The sequence below is a fragment of the Wyeomyia smithii genome, chromosome 1, assembly GCF_029784165.1.
Source record: "Wyeomyia smithii strain HCP4-BCI-WySm-NY-G18 chromosome 1, ASM2978416v1, whole genome shotgun sequence".
Classification (NCBI taxonomy): Eukaryota; Metazoa; Arthropoda; class Insecta; order Diptera; family Culicidae; genus Wyeomyia; species Wyeomyia smithii.
In genome coordinates, this window is record NC_073694.1 from 125772015 (window position 1) to 125788624 (window position 16610).

Consider the following 16610-nt stretch of genomic DNA (forward strand, 5'->3'; position numbering starts at 1 on the left):
ACACAAACGAGGAAAAAGAAGAAGCCATCAGTGTCAGCGAGTCGTATCGCTGTGTGGAGTGATCTCACACCTGGCTCGCTGCTGGTGGCTGTTTAGTGCTGCTGTATTGGTGCTGCTGGCTGTAACGGCTGCTACTTCGAACGATCGGACAACCAACCTTACTGGAAGGGAGAAATAAAAAGGTACGTGTTCTTGTCGGCGCTAGTGCGCTAGACTTAAGATGGATGTAGATCCCTCGCCTCCCGCGCCACTATCCCCGAACCCCTCTGACCCTGACCCTTCTGTTACCCCCTCCCCTGTTCATTCTTCAGTCCCCCCTCGCCCCAGGCTTTACCCAGACGGAGCCCAGGGCAGCTATACTGTTTATTTTCGGCCAAAGGCAGGACCGAAATCGAAAAAGTTGAACCTCTTGCAGATTTCTAAAGACCTGACGAAGGAGTACAAGGGCGTGACCGAAATTTCCAAGGTCCGGCCTAACAAGCTCCGTGTCGTGGTCGGTAACCTGAAAGAGGCCAACGATATAGCTTGCTCTGAGCTCTTCACACGCGAGTATCGCGTTTACATACCCGCACGAGACGTGGAGATCGACGGTGTCATAACCGATTCGAGTCTGTCCGTCGAGTGTATACTACAAAGTGCCAAAGGGTGCTTTAAGAACAAAACGTGTCCCGAAGTAAAGGTGCTCGACTGCAAGCAATTGCGGTCAGCATCGATCATCGGTGGCAAAACAGTATACACTCCGTCAGACTCGTTTCGAGTTACGTTCGCCGGGTCTGCACTACCAAGCCACGTCTCGATCCACCGGGTTCGTCTCCCTGTGAGGCTCTACGTGCCCCGCGTCATGAACTGCCTGAATTGCAAGCAGTTAGGCCATACAGCCGCCTACTGCTGCAATAAGGCACGTTGTGGCAAGTGTGGGGAGTCTCATGCGGAAGATTCTTGCAGTGTTAACGCTGAAAAGTGTATTCACTGCGGAGAAAATCTGCATGAGCTCTCGACATGTGCGGTGTACATGCAGCGCAGGGATAAAATAAAACGGTCTCTCAAAGAGCGTTCAAAGCGTTCCTACGCTGACATGCTGAAGAAGACCGTTACCACTTCTCCCGTTACTTCGAACCCCTTCGATCTGTTGCCCTCTGAGGAAACCGATTCTGACGATTCACCAGCGGGAGCATCTTACGCCAATCCTGGGGAGTCTAGAAAGAGGAAAAGTGTTTCCTCTCCTAAACTTCCCAGAAAAGGTCCTAAGATTTCTCAAAGTGAAATGAAGGTTACAAACAAACCAAACAGTGCTGCGGAAAAACCGAAGCAAACTCCTCCTGGGCTGGCAAATTTAAAGTCCCAGAAGGAGTTCCCAGCACTGCCAGGAACATCTAAAACCCCAGTTGCTCCTTTTACACTCCCAGTTGATGAAACAAACTCTGGATTAGTGAAATTTTCTGACATTGTGGACTGGATTTTTGAAACTTTCAATGTACCCGATCCAATTAAAATTTTTCTTACAGCATTCCTCCCAACAGTTAGATCATTTTTGAAGCAGTTGACTGCCCAATGGCCTCTCCTTGCAGCGATTGTATCCTTCGATGCCTAATTCAACTGCGTATATGAAGGATTCTATCTCTGTCTTACAGTGGAATTGTAGAAGTATTTTACCAAAAATTGATTCGTTTAAAGTTTTGATAAATAAAAACAAATGCGATGCATTTTCCCTTTGTGAAACTTGGCTTACTTCAAATATTGATCTCAACTTCCATGATTTTAATATTATTCGCCTTGATCGAGACACCCCATATGGAGGAGTACTTTTAGGGATTAAAAAGTGCTAGTCTTTCTATCGTATTAACCTCCCCTCGATTCCAGGCATCGAAGTTGTCGCATGTCAAATGACAATACAAGGTAAAGAGCTTTGTATTGCCTCAATATATATTCCCCCCAGAGCACAGGTTGGGCAACGGCTGCTCTTTGATTTAATAGAACTTCTTCCCTCGCCACGTTTGATTTTGGGAGACTTCAACTCTCATGGCGTGGCTTGGGGTTCCCCATACAATGATAACCGCTCCTCTTTAATCTATAACCTTTGCGATGACTTCGACATGACTATTTTAAACAACGGTGAAATGACACGTATCCCGAAACCTCCAGCGCGCCCAAGCGCTTTGGATCTATCCTTATGTTCGACGTCGCTACGGTTGGATTGCACATGGAAGGTAATCCTCGATCCTCACGGTAGCGACCATCTGCCTATTCTTATTTCAATTACTAACGGGTCAACTCGCATGCGACCAATTGACATTCCGTATGACCTCACACGAAATGTCGATTGGAAGTTATACGAGGAAATGATTTCAAAAGCGGTCGAGTCGATTCAACATCATTCACCACTTGAAGAATACAACCTCCTCGCGGGCTTGATTCTCGACGCCGCGTTGCAAGCCCAAACGAAGAAATATCCCGGCGTAACGATCAAAGAACGGCCTCCCACTCCGTGGTGGGACCAAGAGTGCTCCGATGTCTACACGCAAAGATCCGACGCGTTTAAGGCCTACCAGACGGGAGGTATACCTGGCGACTATTTACGGTATTCGGAGCTTGATACCAAGCTTAAAAGCTTGGCTAAAGCAAAGAAACGTGGATATTGGCGTCGGTTCGTGAACGAGACGTCGAGGGAGACATCGATGAGCACTCTTTGGAACACAGCCCGAAGAATGCGGAATCGCGTAACGGTCAACGAAAGCGAGGAGTCTTCAAGTAGGTGGATATTTGATTTTGCCAGGAAAGTATGTCCGGACTCTGTTCCTGAGCAAAATATTGTTCGCGATGCGTCTCCGGGCCACGACGCGATAGAATCACCTTTTACGATGGCAGAACTTTCAGTTGCCCTCCTGTCCTGTAACAATAACGCGCCTGGATTAGATAGAATCAAATTCAACTTGTTGAAGAATCTACCCGGCAATGCCAAGAGGCGCTTGTTGAACTTGTTCAATAAGTTCCTGGAGCAAAACATTGTACCGCAGGATTGGAGGCAAGTGAAGGTGATCGCCATCCAAAAACCAGGGAAACCAGCTTCTAATCACAACTCTTATAGGCCGATTGCAATGCTATCCTGTATCCGGAAATTGATGGAAAAAATGATACTCCGTCGTTTAGACCACTGGGTCGAATCAAATGGTCTACTATCAGAAACTCAATTTGGCTTCCGCCGTGCCAAAGGGACGAATGATTGTCTTGCGTTGCTTTCAACAGATATTCAGCTGGCGTATGCTCGTAAAGAACAAATGGCGTCTGCGTTCTTGGACATTAAGGGGGCTTTTGATTCCGTTTCTATTGACATTCTTTCGGGTAAACTTCACCGACAAGGATTTTCTCCAATTTTGAACAATTTTTTGCACAACTTGTTGTCCGAAAAGCACATGCATTTTACGCATGGCGATTTGGCAACTTTTCGCATTAGCTACATGGGTCTTCCCCAGGGCTCATGTTTAAGCCCCCTTCTTTACAACTTTTATGTAAATGACATCGACGAATGTCTGGCAAATTCATGCACGATAAGACAACTTGCAGACGACAGTGTAATCTCTGTTACAGGAGCCAAAGCTGCCGATTTGCAAAGACCATTGCAAGATACCTTGGACAATTTGTCTGCTTGGGCTTTACAGCTAGGTATCGAATTCTCTCCGGAGAAGACTGAGATAGTAGTTTTTTCTAGGAAGCATGAACCTGCTCAGCTTCAAACACAATTAATGGGTAAAACGATTTCTCAGGTTTTGGTACACAAATATCTTGGTGTCTGGTTCGACTCTAAAGGCACCTGGGGTTGTCACGTGAGGTATCTGATGAAAAAATGTCAACAAAGAGTGAATTTTCTTCGTACAATAACCGGACAATGGTGGGGAGCCCATCCAGGAGACCTTATAAGGCTTTACCAAACAACGATATTGTCTGTTATTGAATACGGGTGTTTCTGCTTCCGCTCCGCAGCAAACACACATTTGATCAAACTGGAGCGAATACAATATCGTTGTTTGCGTATCGCCTTAGGTTGCATGCAGTCGACCCATACGATGAGTTTGGAGGTTTTAGCTGGAGTACTACCATTGAAAAACCGCTTCTGGAGCCTGTCTTCTCGTATTCTAATCAAATGTGAGGTCTTGAACCGTCCCGTGATTGAAAATTTTGAAAGGTTAATCGAACTTAATTCTCAAACCCGTTTTATGACATTGTATTTCAATCACATGTCCCAAAATATTAACCCTTCTTCGAATATTCCAAATCGTGTCGACTTATCAAATACTTCTGATTCTACTGTGTTTTTCGATACATCCATGATAGAAGAAACTCGTGGAATCCCGGATCATTTACGCGTGCAGCAGATCCCTAAAATTTTTTCCAATAAATATCGAAACATCAACTGCGACAATATGTACTACACTGACGGATCACTTCTTGATGGGTCCACTGGCTTCGGTATCTTCAATAACAATTTAACCGTCTCCCATAAGCTCGATAATCCTGCTTCTGTTTACGTCGCAGAATTAGCTGCAATTCAGTACACCCTAGGGATTATCGAAAAAATGCCCACGGACCATTATTTCATCTTTACGGACAGTCTCAGTTCCATTGAGGCTCTCCGATCGATGAAAGATGTTAAGCACTCTCCGTATTTCCTGGGGAAAATACGGGAACATCTGAGTGCTTTATCCGAAAAATCTACTCAGATTACCTTAGCGTGGGTCCCTTCTCACTGCTCGATACCGGGTAATGAGAAAGCGGACTCTTTGGCTAAGGTGGGCGCAACAAACGGTGATATTTATGAAAGACCAATTGCCTTTAATGAATTTTTCGCACTTGTACGTCAGAATACGATCATCAGTTGGCAAAATGCTTGGACCAGAGGGGAATTGGGAAGGTGGTTACATTCCATAATCCCCAAAGTATCGACGAACCCGTGGTTCAAGGGGTTGGATGTAGGTCGGGATTTCATTTGCGTGATGTCCCGGCTTATGTCCAATCACTATAGATTTGACGCGCTCCTCCGTCGTGTTGGGCTCGGGGAAAGTGGTATCTGTGCCTGTGGTGAAGGTTATCACGACATAGAGCATGTGGTTTGGTCATGCCCTGTACACCGTGACGCCAGGTCTAAATTAATAGCTTCCCTGCAGGCCGAGGGTAGACAGCCGGCTGTTCCTGTTCGTGATGTCTTGGCGAGCCGTGACCTATCCTACATGTCCCTTATATACGTTTTCCTGAAATCCATCCACGCCCCAGTCTAGTCCCGTTCCCCTCCGTCTACACCCAACAAAACGACAAGAACACGTTTGAACCTTAAGCACAAAACCAGCAACCAGACCCCGCACAACAGAACCAGGACCCAAGGACTACGAGCCTCTGTCCCAACTCACGACATCGTGGCTCAGCAGAACGAATCCATACATGCCATTCGACGATTATCAGACGACCATTGAACAACAAAACACTGATTGGAAATCCCATGCTAGTTTTAAGTTAGACTTAATTTCAGCTCGTAGTCGGCAGCGAGGATAAAAAATTTGCTTTAGTTTTTAAGTCATCAGATATAATTGGCGCCGTTAAACATTAAATTGTATTTGTGCCGTGTCAAATAAATGTTATGTGAGGAAAAAAAAAAAAAAATTGAGTTGATAGTTTTGTGATGTATTGATTGATAACCGTCTCACAAACTGTGTTTTTTTGGGTTGATAAAAAGGTAGATTGCTCTTTCTCTCGGTAAATCTGCAGAAGTATTAAAGGCAATCTAAATTGAATCGTTCAAATTGTTTATTACAAACCAGTTCAATTTTATTTGTGAGTTGTTAGTTGTTTCTGCGTTTCTTGCGTTCATCGCGTTTCCATGCGTTTCTTCACAGTTTCAGACACGCTCAGATCTAACTAAACATGATTTCAACTTAGAAAATAATCTAAATTATTTAGATACATGCCATCGTATCAATAGCCTCGGTGTCACGTTCCGATTCATAACTCGAACTTCTGTTTATTATACACAGACTTTGCAGCCAACTGTTAACATGTACATGACAATTGCGAGGATAGCGCTACGATCCTACTGACACTAACAGTCTCTCCCGAGTCGAGACTCGAACGTACGACGACTGGCTTGCTAGCATCGCACCTCGAGACCAACTGGGAGGGTTTTTGTATCAATACGAGCATAAATTTTTACGAGTACATATTGAATTCTCGCTACATAGTTAATGATTTTCATGCAATAAACGAAGCTAAAGAATAATGCAAAATGTTTTGCAATTCAACAAAACCATGTAAAATTCAGCAATAAGTTTTACATTTTCATTTTCATTTTTTGAATCCGATTGCCTCATTCGATAATAGTAAACAAACAAACACAGATCAAAAGATTAAAACGGAAACTATGTCCCACACCCACCCACATCGTTTTCTTTAACCCTTTATTGCTCATAAGGAATCACGCACGGAATCAACCTAACAAAAAAAACTCATCGTAATTTTACAAACCGCCGCGGCGTACGCCGCAAAATGTAAACAAACGAGGTTTTAATGTTATGTTATCATACAACTTGTAATGAAGGAGCTTATTTAATAAAATTTGCGAAAATTACCTTTTCTACACTTTTGAGCAATTTTGACAAACGACAGAATTACCAAGATTACACTTTTTTAATTACACCCTCTTGCTAACAAACCAACGAAATTGCGAAACGAATTGCCATCTCAGATACGCTCTCATAATTTCGACGAAACCCACACAAAAAAAAACAATCCTCGATCATCACTTACACCATTTTGACCTTGTTTATGTTTTACTCAAAGCAAATGAATTTCAAAGACACTAAACGACGCAAACAAAATGACGTATATAACGAACGAGTTTCAATCTGACGAATCTCACACAGCATTTTGACGTAAATAACCTAGCTATTGACATCCCTATACCGAACAACAGTGAATGACAATGAACTCATGTCATGGGCTCAATCTCATTTGTGTCCGCTGGTATATGAGAAGTGGCGGTGATATGCTATCTCGTTTACGCTATGCCATAAGGGTGTAAATAACGTACCAGCTCACAGCATACAGTTACGCGCAGACGTATATCTAACGCTTGTTGACATTATGACTTGTGGAAAGGGCTTATTTACGATTGGCTGAAGCAAAGCGTTCTATACTTTAGTTTTGCTGAAAACTCACTTATTTTCAAACACAATTGGAATCTTTAACGCAGTAATGCAAAACATTAATTAGAAGTACTGTTTAGAAGTATCCTTTGAGATAAATATTGTTTCGTTTTAAATAAGATTTAAAATGCTGAGTGAAAATTTTCAAGGTTAATTTTCTCAGTTCGATGCAAATGTTAGATTGGTCGATTTGAAAAATTATGCGAGATATACTTTTTTTTATTAACAATAAATAGTCGTGAAAAATTTAAAAATGGTTGTAATGTAGTTGCCATTAAAATTGATAATATTGTTGCCACTGCCCAATTTCCAGACAAAAGCATTCATGGCTGCAAAAATCGGTGGCAAAATAGTTGCCACTAATCGATAAGGGTTAACGACACATTTCCTTCCAACGTTTCTTAGGCCGTGAACATACTAGCGCGGCCTGTGCTGCAAAGGCGACTCGCCTTGTCGCAGGTTAATGTACAGCCCATAGTAGAGCTGTACATTAACCTGCGACAGGGCGAGTTGCCTTCGCAGCGCAGAACGCGTCAGTATGTTTACGGACTTACTTTTTGTCCTTAAATGCTGTAACAGAATATACGCATCAAAATCATACAGAGACTGCCGATCAAATGATTTTTTTCGGTCGTTCATTGCCACTAAACATCAATGGATATTATTGAATATGGTTTTATTTTGCAAACGGGAAATGAAACGGATAAGATGATATGGCATGACTGGTATTTTTGTTTTCGGTAGAAAAAAAGGATTTATCAGAGCACTGAACAGAAGCAGGATTATATAGATGAAAAAAAAAAGAAGCAGGATTATCGAGCTTATAGGAGGCGGTTGAATTATTATTGAAGATACCAATTATTGTTGAAGATACCGAGGACCCACCGAGAAGTGATCCGTCAGTGTGGAACATTTTATCGCAATTGATGTTTCGATATTTGGAAAAAATTGAGGATCTGCTGCACACGTGAAAGATCCAGAATTCTACGAGTTTCTTCTATTTCACCAAGTGGCTGAAATCATACCTCGTTGACCGCACACTCTGCATAAAGCTAGGCAACACCGAGTCAGATAATTTTGTTAACTTGTCGGGTGTGCCTCAACCACTGCTTTTTTCATTTTTTTTCAATGATGTTTGCAACGTCATTCTACCAGGCAGTAAACTTATCTATGCTGACGACCTAAAACTTTTTTGCGTATTTCGTACTATAGCAGACTGTACAGAAATGCAACAACATCTGGATAATTTTTCTGACTGTGTAATCGTAAGTTACTCATAATCAGTGTTTCAAAATGTCTTGCAATTTCTTTCACGCGGAAAAAAATCCGTTTCGTGGAACTATAATGTAAACGGAGAAAATCTCGAAAGAGTATCGGTAGTCAAGGATTTGGGTGTACTGCTTGATTCACAACTATCCTTCAGGCCCCACTACTCTCATATCGTTGCGCATGCTAGCATGAACCTAGGTTTCATCATGAGAATAGCTAAAGAGTTTACCGATCAGTTTTGCTTGCAATCGCTTTATGTTTCTCTAGTTCGTTCCATTTTGGAAACATCGGCTATAGTATGGATCAAACGAATTGAACCAGTACAGGCCATGTTTCTTCGTTATGCTTATAGATCACTTCCATGGCGTAATCTTGATCATTTGCCACCATATGCCAATCGATGCCAATTACTTGGTATTGACACACTGGCAAAGAGAAGAGATGTGTCCAGGGCCGTATTTGTAGGATTTGTACTGATTGGCGAAATAGACGCTCCAAATATTTTGTTTGAAATTCACATGAATGTGCCCTTCAGAAATCTGAGATCACGACACTTCCTGCGTCTTCCATTTCAACGCAGGGCAATTCTCGCTGAAACCAGGGCACTAGTGACACGAGGTCTTTGAAAATTGATTTTTTTATTTTAGTTCGATTAAACGCAGTGAAAAATTAATAACTGCACATAAATTTGTTCCATTTGGTGGACCACTTGTTCGCCAAGGGGTGAACAAATTTTTAGAAAAGTGAAAATCGAATATTTTTATCGAGCTGTATTTCAAATATTTGTCCCAAAACCCTCTACAAACAGTATTTCATTATACAAAAAACATCTAGGACTTTCATGTGGAGTATTCAAAAGTTTGACCGCCATCTTGGATTCGCCGCCATTATGAATTTTATCATTAAAACGCGTGTTTGAACAGGTTGGCAACCACCGATTTTAATTCTGAGACAACCATTGGAAAGCTGAGAAAAAATCCTACAAGATACATTTGAAAAATCAGGTGTGTCGCGAAAGAAACATGGCCGTCGATCCAATTTTCTATACCGAGTTTTAACATTTCCAACGCGCGCCGCGCGATCGATATAGCAGCAAGCGCTGCTTGCCACGCAGCGCACACTGAACGCACATCGTTTAGTATGCGCGAAGTACATGTTTTGAATAGGTCTTTAGGAGCCGTTCCTAAATCACGTGGTCATAAAGAGGGGGACGGGGGGGTTTGTCAAAAGACCACGAAAGACCACGCACGGGGGTGGGGGGGTTAACGAAATGACCACGTGGTCTTTTTTCCTGACTTATAATTTATTGTTGCCACCAAGTCAAGAGCAAAAGCTTTTGCATTTTAGAAATATGGAATGTATTGAAAGTTTAATAATCCAAATGTAAAAAATTTAAGCAAATTTTTGGCACTTGCATGAAAAGACCACGTGGTCAAAGTCGCAAGGGGGGGGGGGGGGGGTTGGCCACAAGACCACGAAAGACCACGGGGGGGTACGGGGGGTATAAAAAGTGATCAAAATATGACCACGTGGTTTAGGAATGGCCCCTTATAAACAACTTATTTGGATAGGGTAGAACTGCCATTGATGGACTACTTTCTTAAGTGGACAAGATACAAGTGAAATAATGAAAACACGAAGAAAATACTCAATTGTTACCAATACATTTATCAACGTCTTAAGCTTTGCATTTGAGGTTTTTGACTTCACTCTCAGAACTATTGGAATATTGTTTAGCAAACAAATTATATTGTTCTTGAGGTAAAATATAGTGATAATTCTGCGTTCCTTTGAAAGTTTTGACATTTTCCATCCGATGTTGAAGTTTAGTTTGAGCCGCTTCGTAATCCGCTTGCTCGACGTAAGCGAATGCCATAGTTCTGCTTTGGTTTTCCACAGCCCATTCGTAACGATACCGCATCTGTAATCAGCCTGTCTCTGTTGGGAGATAAGCTTTATAACAGGCAGCTCGCTGGATGGTTCCACCAACTCCGTCACATGGGCATTTCCCGTGCGAGCTTGCGTGAAAATTCCACTCCGCGTCCATTTGGAAATCATCTTTCATAAACGTAATGTTTGTAAAATTATACTTATTTTTGTATTGACTTTCAGCGCCGTCAAAGAAAATATGCGTTTTTGATACGTGTGGCAGATTTCTCTTCATGTAAACAACTCATTGAAGCAACAGTGAACATGCACATAGTTGTGGTCGAGAACAAGTGTAATTATGATTAAACTTTTTTGCTCTAACCTCCCATTTTTCAAATAGTAAATTACAAATGGGTGAACGGTCACCATTTGTCTGGCGAAGTATCTTGTCCACTAAAGAAAATAGTTTATCTATGGCAGTTCTACCCTATCCAAATAAGTTGGATATAAAGACCTATTCAAAACATGTACTTCGTGCATACTAAACGATGTGCGTTCAGTGTGCGCTGCGTGGCAAGCAGTGCTTGCTGCTATATCGATCGCGCGGCGCGCATTGGAAATGTTAAAACTCGGTATAGAAATGGCTCGACGGCCACGTTTCTTTCGCGACACACCTGAAATTTTTAATGTATCTTGTAGGATTTTTTCTCAGCTTTCCAATGGTTGTCTCAGAATTAAAATCGGTGGTTGCCTGTTCAAAAACGCGTTTTCATGATAAAATTCAAAATGGCGGCGAATCCAAGATGGCGTTCAAACTTTGGAATACTCCACATGAAAGCCCTAGATGTTTTCTGTATAATGAAATGCTGTTTGTAAAGGGTTTTGGGACAAATATTTGAAATATAGCTCGATAAAAATATTCGATTTTCACTTTTCTAAAAATTGGCGAACAAGGTGGACCCCAAATGGAACAAATTTATGTGCAGTTATTAATTTTTTACTGCGTTTAATCGAACTAAAATAAAAAAATTAATTTTCAAAGACCTCGTGTCACTAGTGGCCTGGTTTCAGCGAGAATTGCCCCGCACTGAATATGGTCAAAAAGAACCCATAAGGGGGATGTGTAGCGTCTTTAATACTGTGTTTGAATTTTTTGACTTCAATGAATCAAGTGTTACTTAGAAAAAACTTAAACGAATGTTACAATATGTTAGCCTTAAGTTCGAGATTTACTAAAGTTAGGCTTAGTCAGTGTCGGCTTTGTAGTATTATTGTGCCATTGTTAGACTTAATTCATGATTCGTGAATGTTTAAATCAAAAGATGCGGGGTTTTTACGCGCACTTGAGGGTTTCGCAAGGGATGCCTCAAGTGGGCTTTTCCCCGCCACACTTCTTTAAGACCTGAAAAGTCAGATGATGAATAAATAAATAAAATAAAAATAAATAAATAAAATCTTGGATGTTTCGAAAAAAACAGTAGAATTAGAACATGTGATTGACGTACAATGTCATGAAACGGGTTTGAGAATTAAGTTCGACTCTCCTTTCAAAATTTCCAATCATCGGACGGTTCAACACCTCACACTTGATAATAATACGAGAAGACAGGCGGTCTTTTAACGGGTTAAACCATGCAAAAACCTCCAAACTCATTGCATGGGTTGACTGCATGCGATACGTAAACAACGATATTGTATTCGCTCCAGTTTGATCAAATGTGTGTTTGCCGCGGAGCGGAAGCAAAAATACGCGTATTCAGTCACAGACAATATGGTTGTTTGGTAAAGCGTAAAGGTTATTGCGCGAAGAAAATTTACTCTTTGCTGGCATTTTGAAATCAGATACATAATATGGCAACCCCAGGTGCCTTCCGAGCCGAACCAGACACCAAGATACTTGTGTATCAAAACCTGAGAAATCGTTTCACCCAATAATTGTTGTTGGAGCTAAGCAGGTTCATGTTTCCTAGAAAAAGCTACTATCTCAGTCTTCTCCGGAGAGAATTCGACACCTAGCTATAAAGCCCAGGCAGACAAATTGTCTAAGGTATTTTGCAATGGTCCGTGCAAATCGGCATCTTTGGCTCCTGTAACAGAGACCACGCTGTTAGCCGCAAGTTGTCTTATCGTGCATGAATTTGCCAGACATTCGTCGATGTCATTAACATAAAAATCGTAGAGAAGAGGGCCTCAACTTGAGCCCTGAGGAAGACCCATGTAGCTGATGCGAAAAGCTGCAAATTCGCCATATGTGCTTTTAGGACAACAAATTGTGTAAAAAATGATTTAAAATTGCGGGAAATTCTTGTTGATGAAGTTTACCCGAAATAATGTCAATGAAGACGGAATCAAAAGCCCCTTTAGTGCCCAAGAACACAGACGCCATTTGTTCTTTACGAGTTGACGCCAGCTGAATATCTGTTGAAAGCAACGCAAGACAATCGTTCGTCCATTTGGCCCGGCGGAATCCAAATTGAGTATCTGACAGTAGACGATTTGATTTAATCCAATGGTCTAAATGACGGAGTATCAATTTTCGGGTATAGGATATACTTGCAATCGGCCTATAAGAGTTGTGATAAGAAGCCGGTTTTCCCGGTTTTTTGGATGGCGATCACCTTCACTTGCTTTCATTTCTGCGGTACAATGTTTTGCTCCAGGAACTCATTGAACAAGTTCAATAAGCGCCTCTTGGCAGTGCCAGGTAGTTTCTTCAACAAGTTGAATTTGATTCTATAAAACCCAGGAGCGTTATTGTTACAGACAGTTTCGCCATCGTAAAAGGTGATTCTATCGCGTCGTAGCTCGGAGACGCGTTTCTTTGCTTTAGTCAAGCTTTTAAACTTGGTGTCAAGCTATGAATATCGTATAAAGTCGTTACGTATACCTGATTCCGGATAGGCTATAAACACTTCGGATCTTCTCGTATAGACATCGGAGCACTCTTTGTCCCAACAAGGAATTGGAGGCTGTTCGGTGATCGTCGCTCCGTGATGTTTTTTTTCGTTTGGGCTTGCAACGCAGTGTCGAAAATCCGCTAGAGGTTGTATTCTTCAAGTGGTGGAAGATGTTGAATGGACTCAACCGTTTTTGACATCTTTTCCCCGTATAACCTTAAATCGATATTCTGTGTGAGGTCATACGGAATATAAACTGGTCGCGTGCGAGTTGATCCATTGGCGATTGAAATTAGAATAGGCAAATGGTCGCTACCGTGAGGATCAAGGATTACCTTATATTGTCATTTGATCCACCACTTTGTCGAAAATGTCATACCGATCAAACAAACCGTATTAGTTATCATCAATATGATCCCAAAATAGCATTTTTAAATAGCTTCTCAAAAATGAGTCCTGTCTTCAAAATTTAAATCAATAGTACAAAATGGCATCTTTCGTCCATAGAAACATCGCAAAGTTTCAGCCAAATCAAAAATGATAATATTCTTTTTAAATCAATGAAATGGAATGTATAACAATAATGTCTAGTTTCCAAAGTAATTTTCAATAAAAGATAATTACAAAAATCTCGTGCTATATGTAATCAATATGGAGCACTGAATTATCCTTAGATAATATTCTACAAATTCTAGAAGAAAAACAAGAAGTTCCCTAAAAAAATCAGAAACAAAAGAAAATACGTAGCTCGAAAAATATTTCTTAAAAATGGCATATGATTCAACCAATTGTTAGGCTTCTTAGAAAAAATATACAATCCAATTGATAGTTATGGGGATATTGAATTAACTCTAAAAATAAGTGAAATCAAAAGTGCCTTTCTTGTGATCGGCAAAATTGAGAAAAAAAATACAATGCAGGCCAGGGTTAAATGACTGTATATCCATGACAGCAAGTTTTCAACTAATTCGACTCTCATTGTAGGAGCACTCCCTGCTCCCCGTTCGTACGGTACATAACCTGACAGCCACTGACGACAGCACACACATGCAGTGCCAAACGGGCTGTTATTTTTCATCTCCTTAGGGAACATCTATAAAAAACATAGCTTTTTAAAGGTTTTTTGACCACCCCCCCTCCACCCCCATCGTAGCATTTCGTCACAAAGTCAGGACCCTCCCCCCCCTCTAGATAATTACGTAGCTTTATAACAATGAATTTTTTTCTGCAAATTTCATTATCAGAAACACATAAATTAACAAGAAAATACAAGAAAGTCATAAAAATAACTCTAAACAGACAAAACAGTAATAAAAAAGAACAATTAGACAAATTTCTATTTTTTTTTTCTTAATTTTATGTTTGCTACGTAGCTTGCCTTGATCTCCCCTCCCCCTTGTCACATTTCGTCACAAAACTGCTTATTCAGGAGTCTGTTAGAGTAAAAAGTGAGGGCTGTTGTCAGTATAGTGTCGCACCATAGTCTTTTTACGAAGCCTGATGCAGGCTAAACCTTTTGAAAAAAATATTCATATTACTAGGCGAAAACTGCAAAGCCTCGTTTTGTTAGGTTCCAAATATAACTGATGAACTCATTATTCGGCAAAAGCCTTGTTTTGTTGGGTGCCAAATGTAATTGGTCGACCGAATCACTTCCGGATGATAACTTGAGCGCGCCACTCTCCTAAGAGAGACTACCGAGATTTCATCACCCAGCCTGGCACCTTTCAAGGGCAGATTCTTTCTTATTATCCCGTTTCGGGAAGGGAAGTTGCTCTCTGACCTTAAAATGTCTTGCAATTCTCCGAAAGATAAGTTGGATAACTTGCCTATGCATTAAAGAGGTGCTTTTTAGCCAAGTGAGGACAAAAAAAAATAGAATTAATGATCATCACTGGCCCAATCCAGTTTTACAAACCTCCCCAGACAAATGTTAATTCGGAAGCCATTCGATGTGATTTCGGAGCCAGCCTCCCCAGAAAAAAAGGTAATAATAATAATATAAGATATAAGAGCAATCGTTTTTGCTATTCATAACTAGCTGACCCGGCAAACTTCGTCCCGCCCATCTCCCATATGGTCTGGAGGTACGATGCTGGCCTAACAAGCCAGTCGTCGTAGGTTCGAGTCTGGGCTCGGGAAAGACTGTTAGTGTCAGTAGGATCGTAGCGCTAGCCCCACAATTGTCCTGTACACTAAACAGTTGGCTGCGAAGTCTGTGTATAAATAAACAGAAGGTCGAGTTCCGAATCGTAATGTAGCACCTCTTTGTATCATATTGATGGTTAATATCCCTTCCAAAATATCCCTTCCAAGATATCCCTTCCAAAAGAGGGAGGAGTGCACAACCATTATACCCTTATTTGTTGCCCCTAAAAACGAAATTTGTGTTTCGTTTGTATGGTACCTCTCCCTTACGGATGAGGGAAGGGTGTCGAAACACTATGGACATATTTGATACCCCTCAAATATATTCACCTGCCAAATTTGGCTCCACTTATTTGGTTAGTTTTCGAGATGTGCAGGAAATTGTGTTTCATTTGTGTGGGGCCCTTCCCTTACAGAGGAGGGTAGGGTATAAAAACACTATGGACATATTTTTCACCCCTTAAACATTCACCTGCTAAATTTGGTTCCATTTATTTGGTTAGTTTTAGAGATGTGCTGAAATTTGTGTTTCATTTGTATGGGACCCCTCCCTTCCAGGAAAGGGAGGAGCCTCGAACTATCTTAGTCACCTTTCTCGGCCCCTAAAACTTCTATATACAAAATTTCACTTTGATCGGTTTAGTAGTTTCCAAGCCTATATGGATCAGACAGACACAAAGACAGACAGAAAGGACACAACGTTATAAATGTGTACTTATGTTATACTTTCGGCTGAGCAGTCACAGAAATCAGAACGACTTATTTCCTACTATCCGACGTTTCGTCACTGGTCTGGAATGACATCTATTCAGGGAAAAATATTGTTTGTTCGTTCCTTGTCAAAATGCTTTTTTAAGCTTAAGCTTTAAGGAACAAACAAATAATATTTTCCCGCTGAAGATGTTACTGACCAGTGACGAAAAGTCGGATCGTATAAAATAAGTCGTTCTAATTTCTGTGACTGCTCAGCCGAAAGTATAACATAAGTACACAACATCCCAACAGTCGAGAACTCAGTAAAATTTATGGCGTCAACGTTATAAATATTTTTCAGTCTTTTATGAAGACACTTCCGCGGTTTGAAACTATTCCGTTCAATTTCGATTGGCACTGATATTCAAATTTATGCAAAGTTTTTGGGTTTAGAGGAAATGAGGCGTTGTAAGAATTTTTTATGAATGCTTATGATTGAAAAGGACGGCTTGTGCTGTTGGATTCAAAGACAAAACCCTTCGTGAAT

At 41.1% G+C, this 16610-nt stretch overlaps 2 protein-coding genes across 13 annotated transcripts in view; one reads left to right on the forward strand and one right to left on the reverse strand.

The window, feature by feature from the left end:
• The window catches only part of LOC129722120 (probable serine/threonine-protein kinase DDB_G0282963), a 197843-nt gene that overhangs the window by 150515 nt on the left and 30718 nt on the right, over positions 1-16610 (reverse strand). The window lies entirely within an intron of this gene.
• Positions 1-16610, forward strand: part of LOC129723146 (uncharacterized) — a 425361-nt gene that overhangs the window by 102801 nt on the left and 305950 nt on the right. The gene's annotated exons all lie outside the window — the stretch shown is intronic.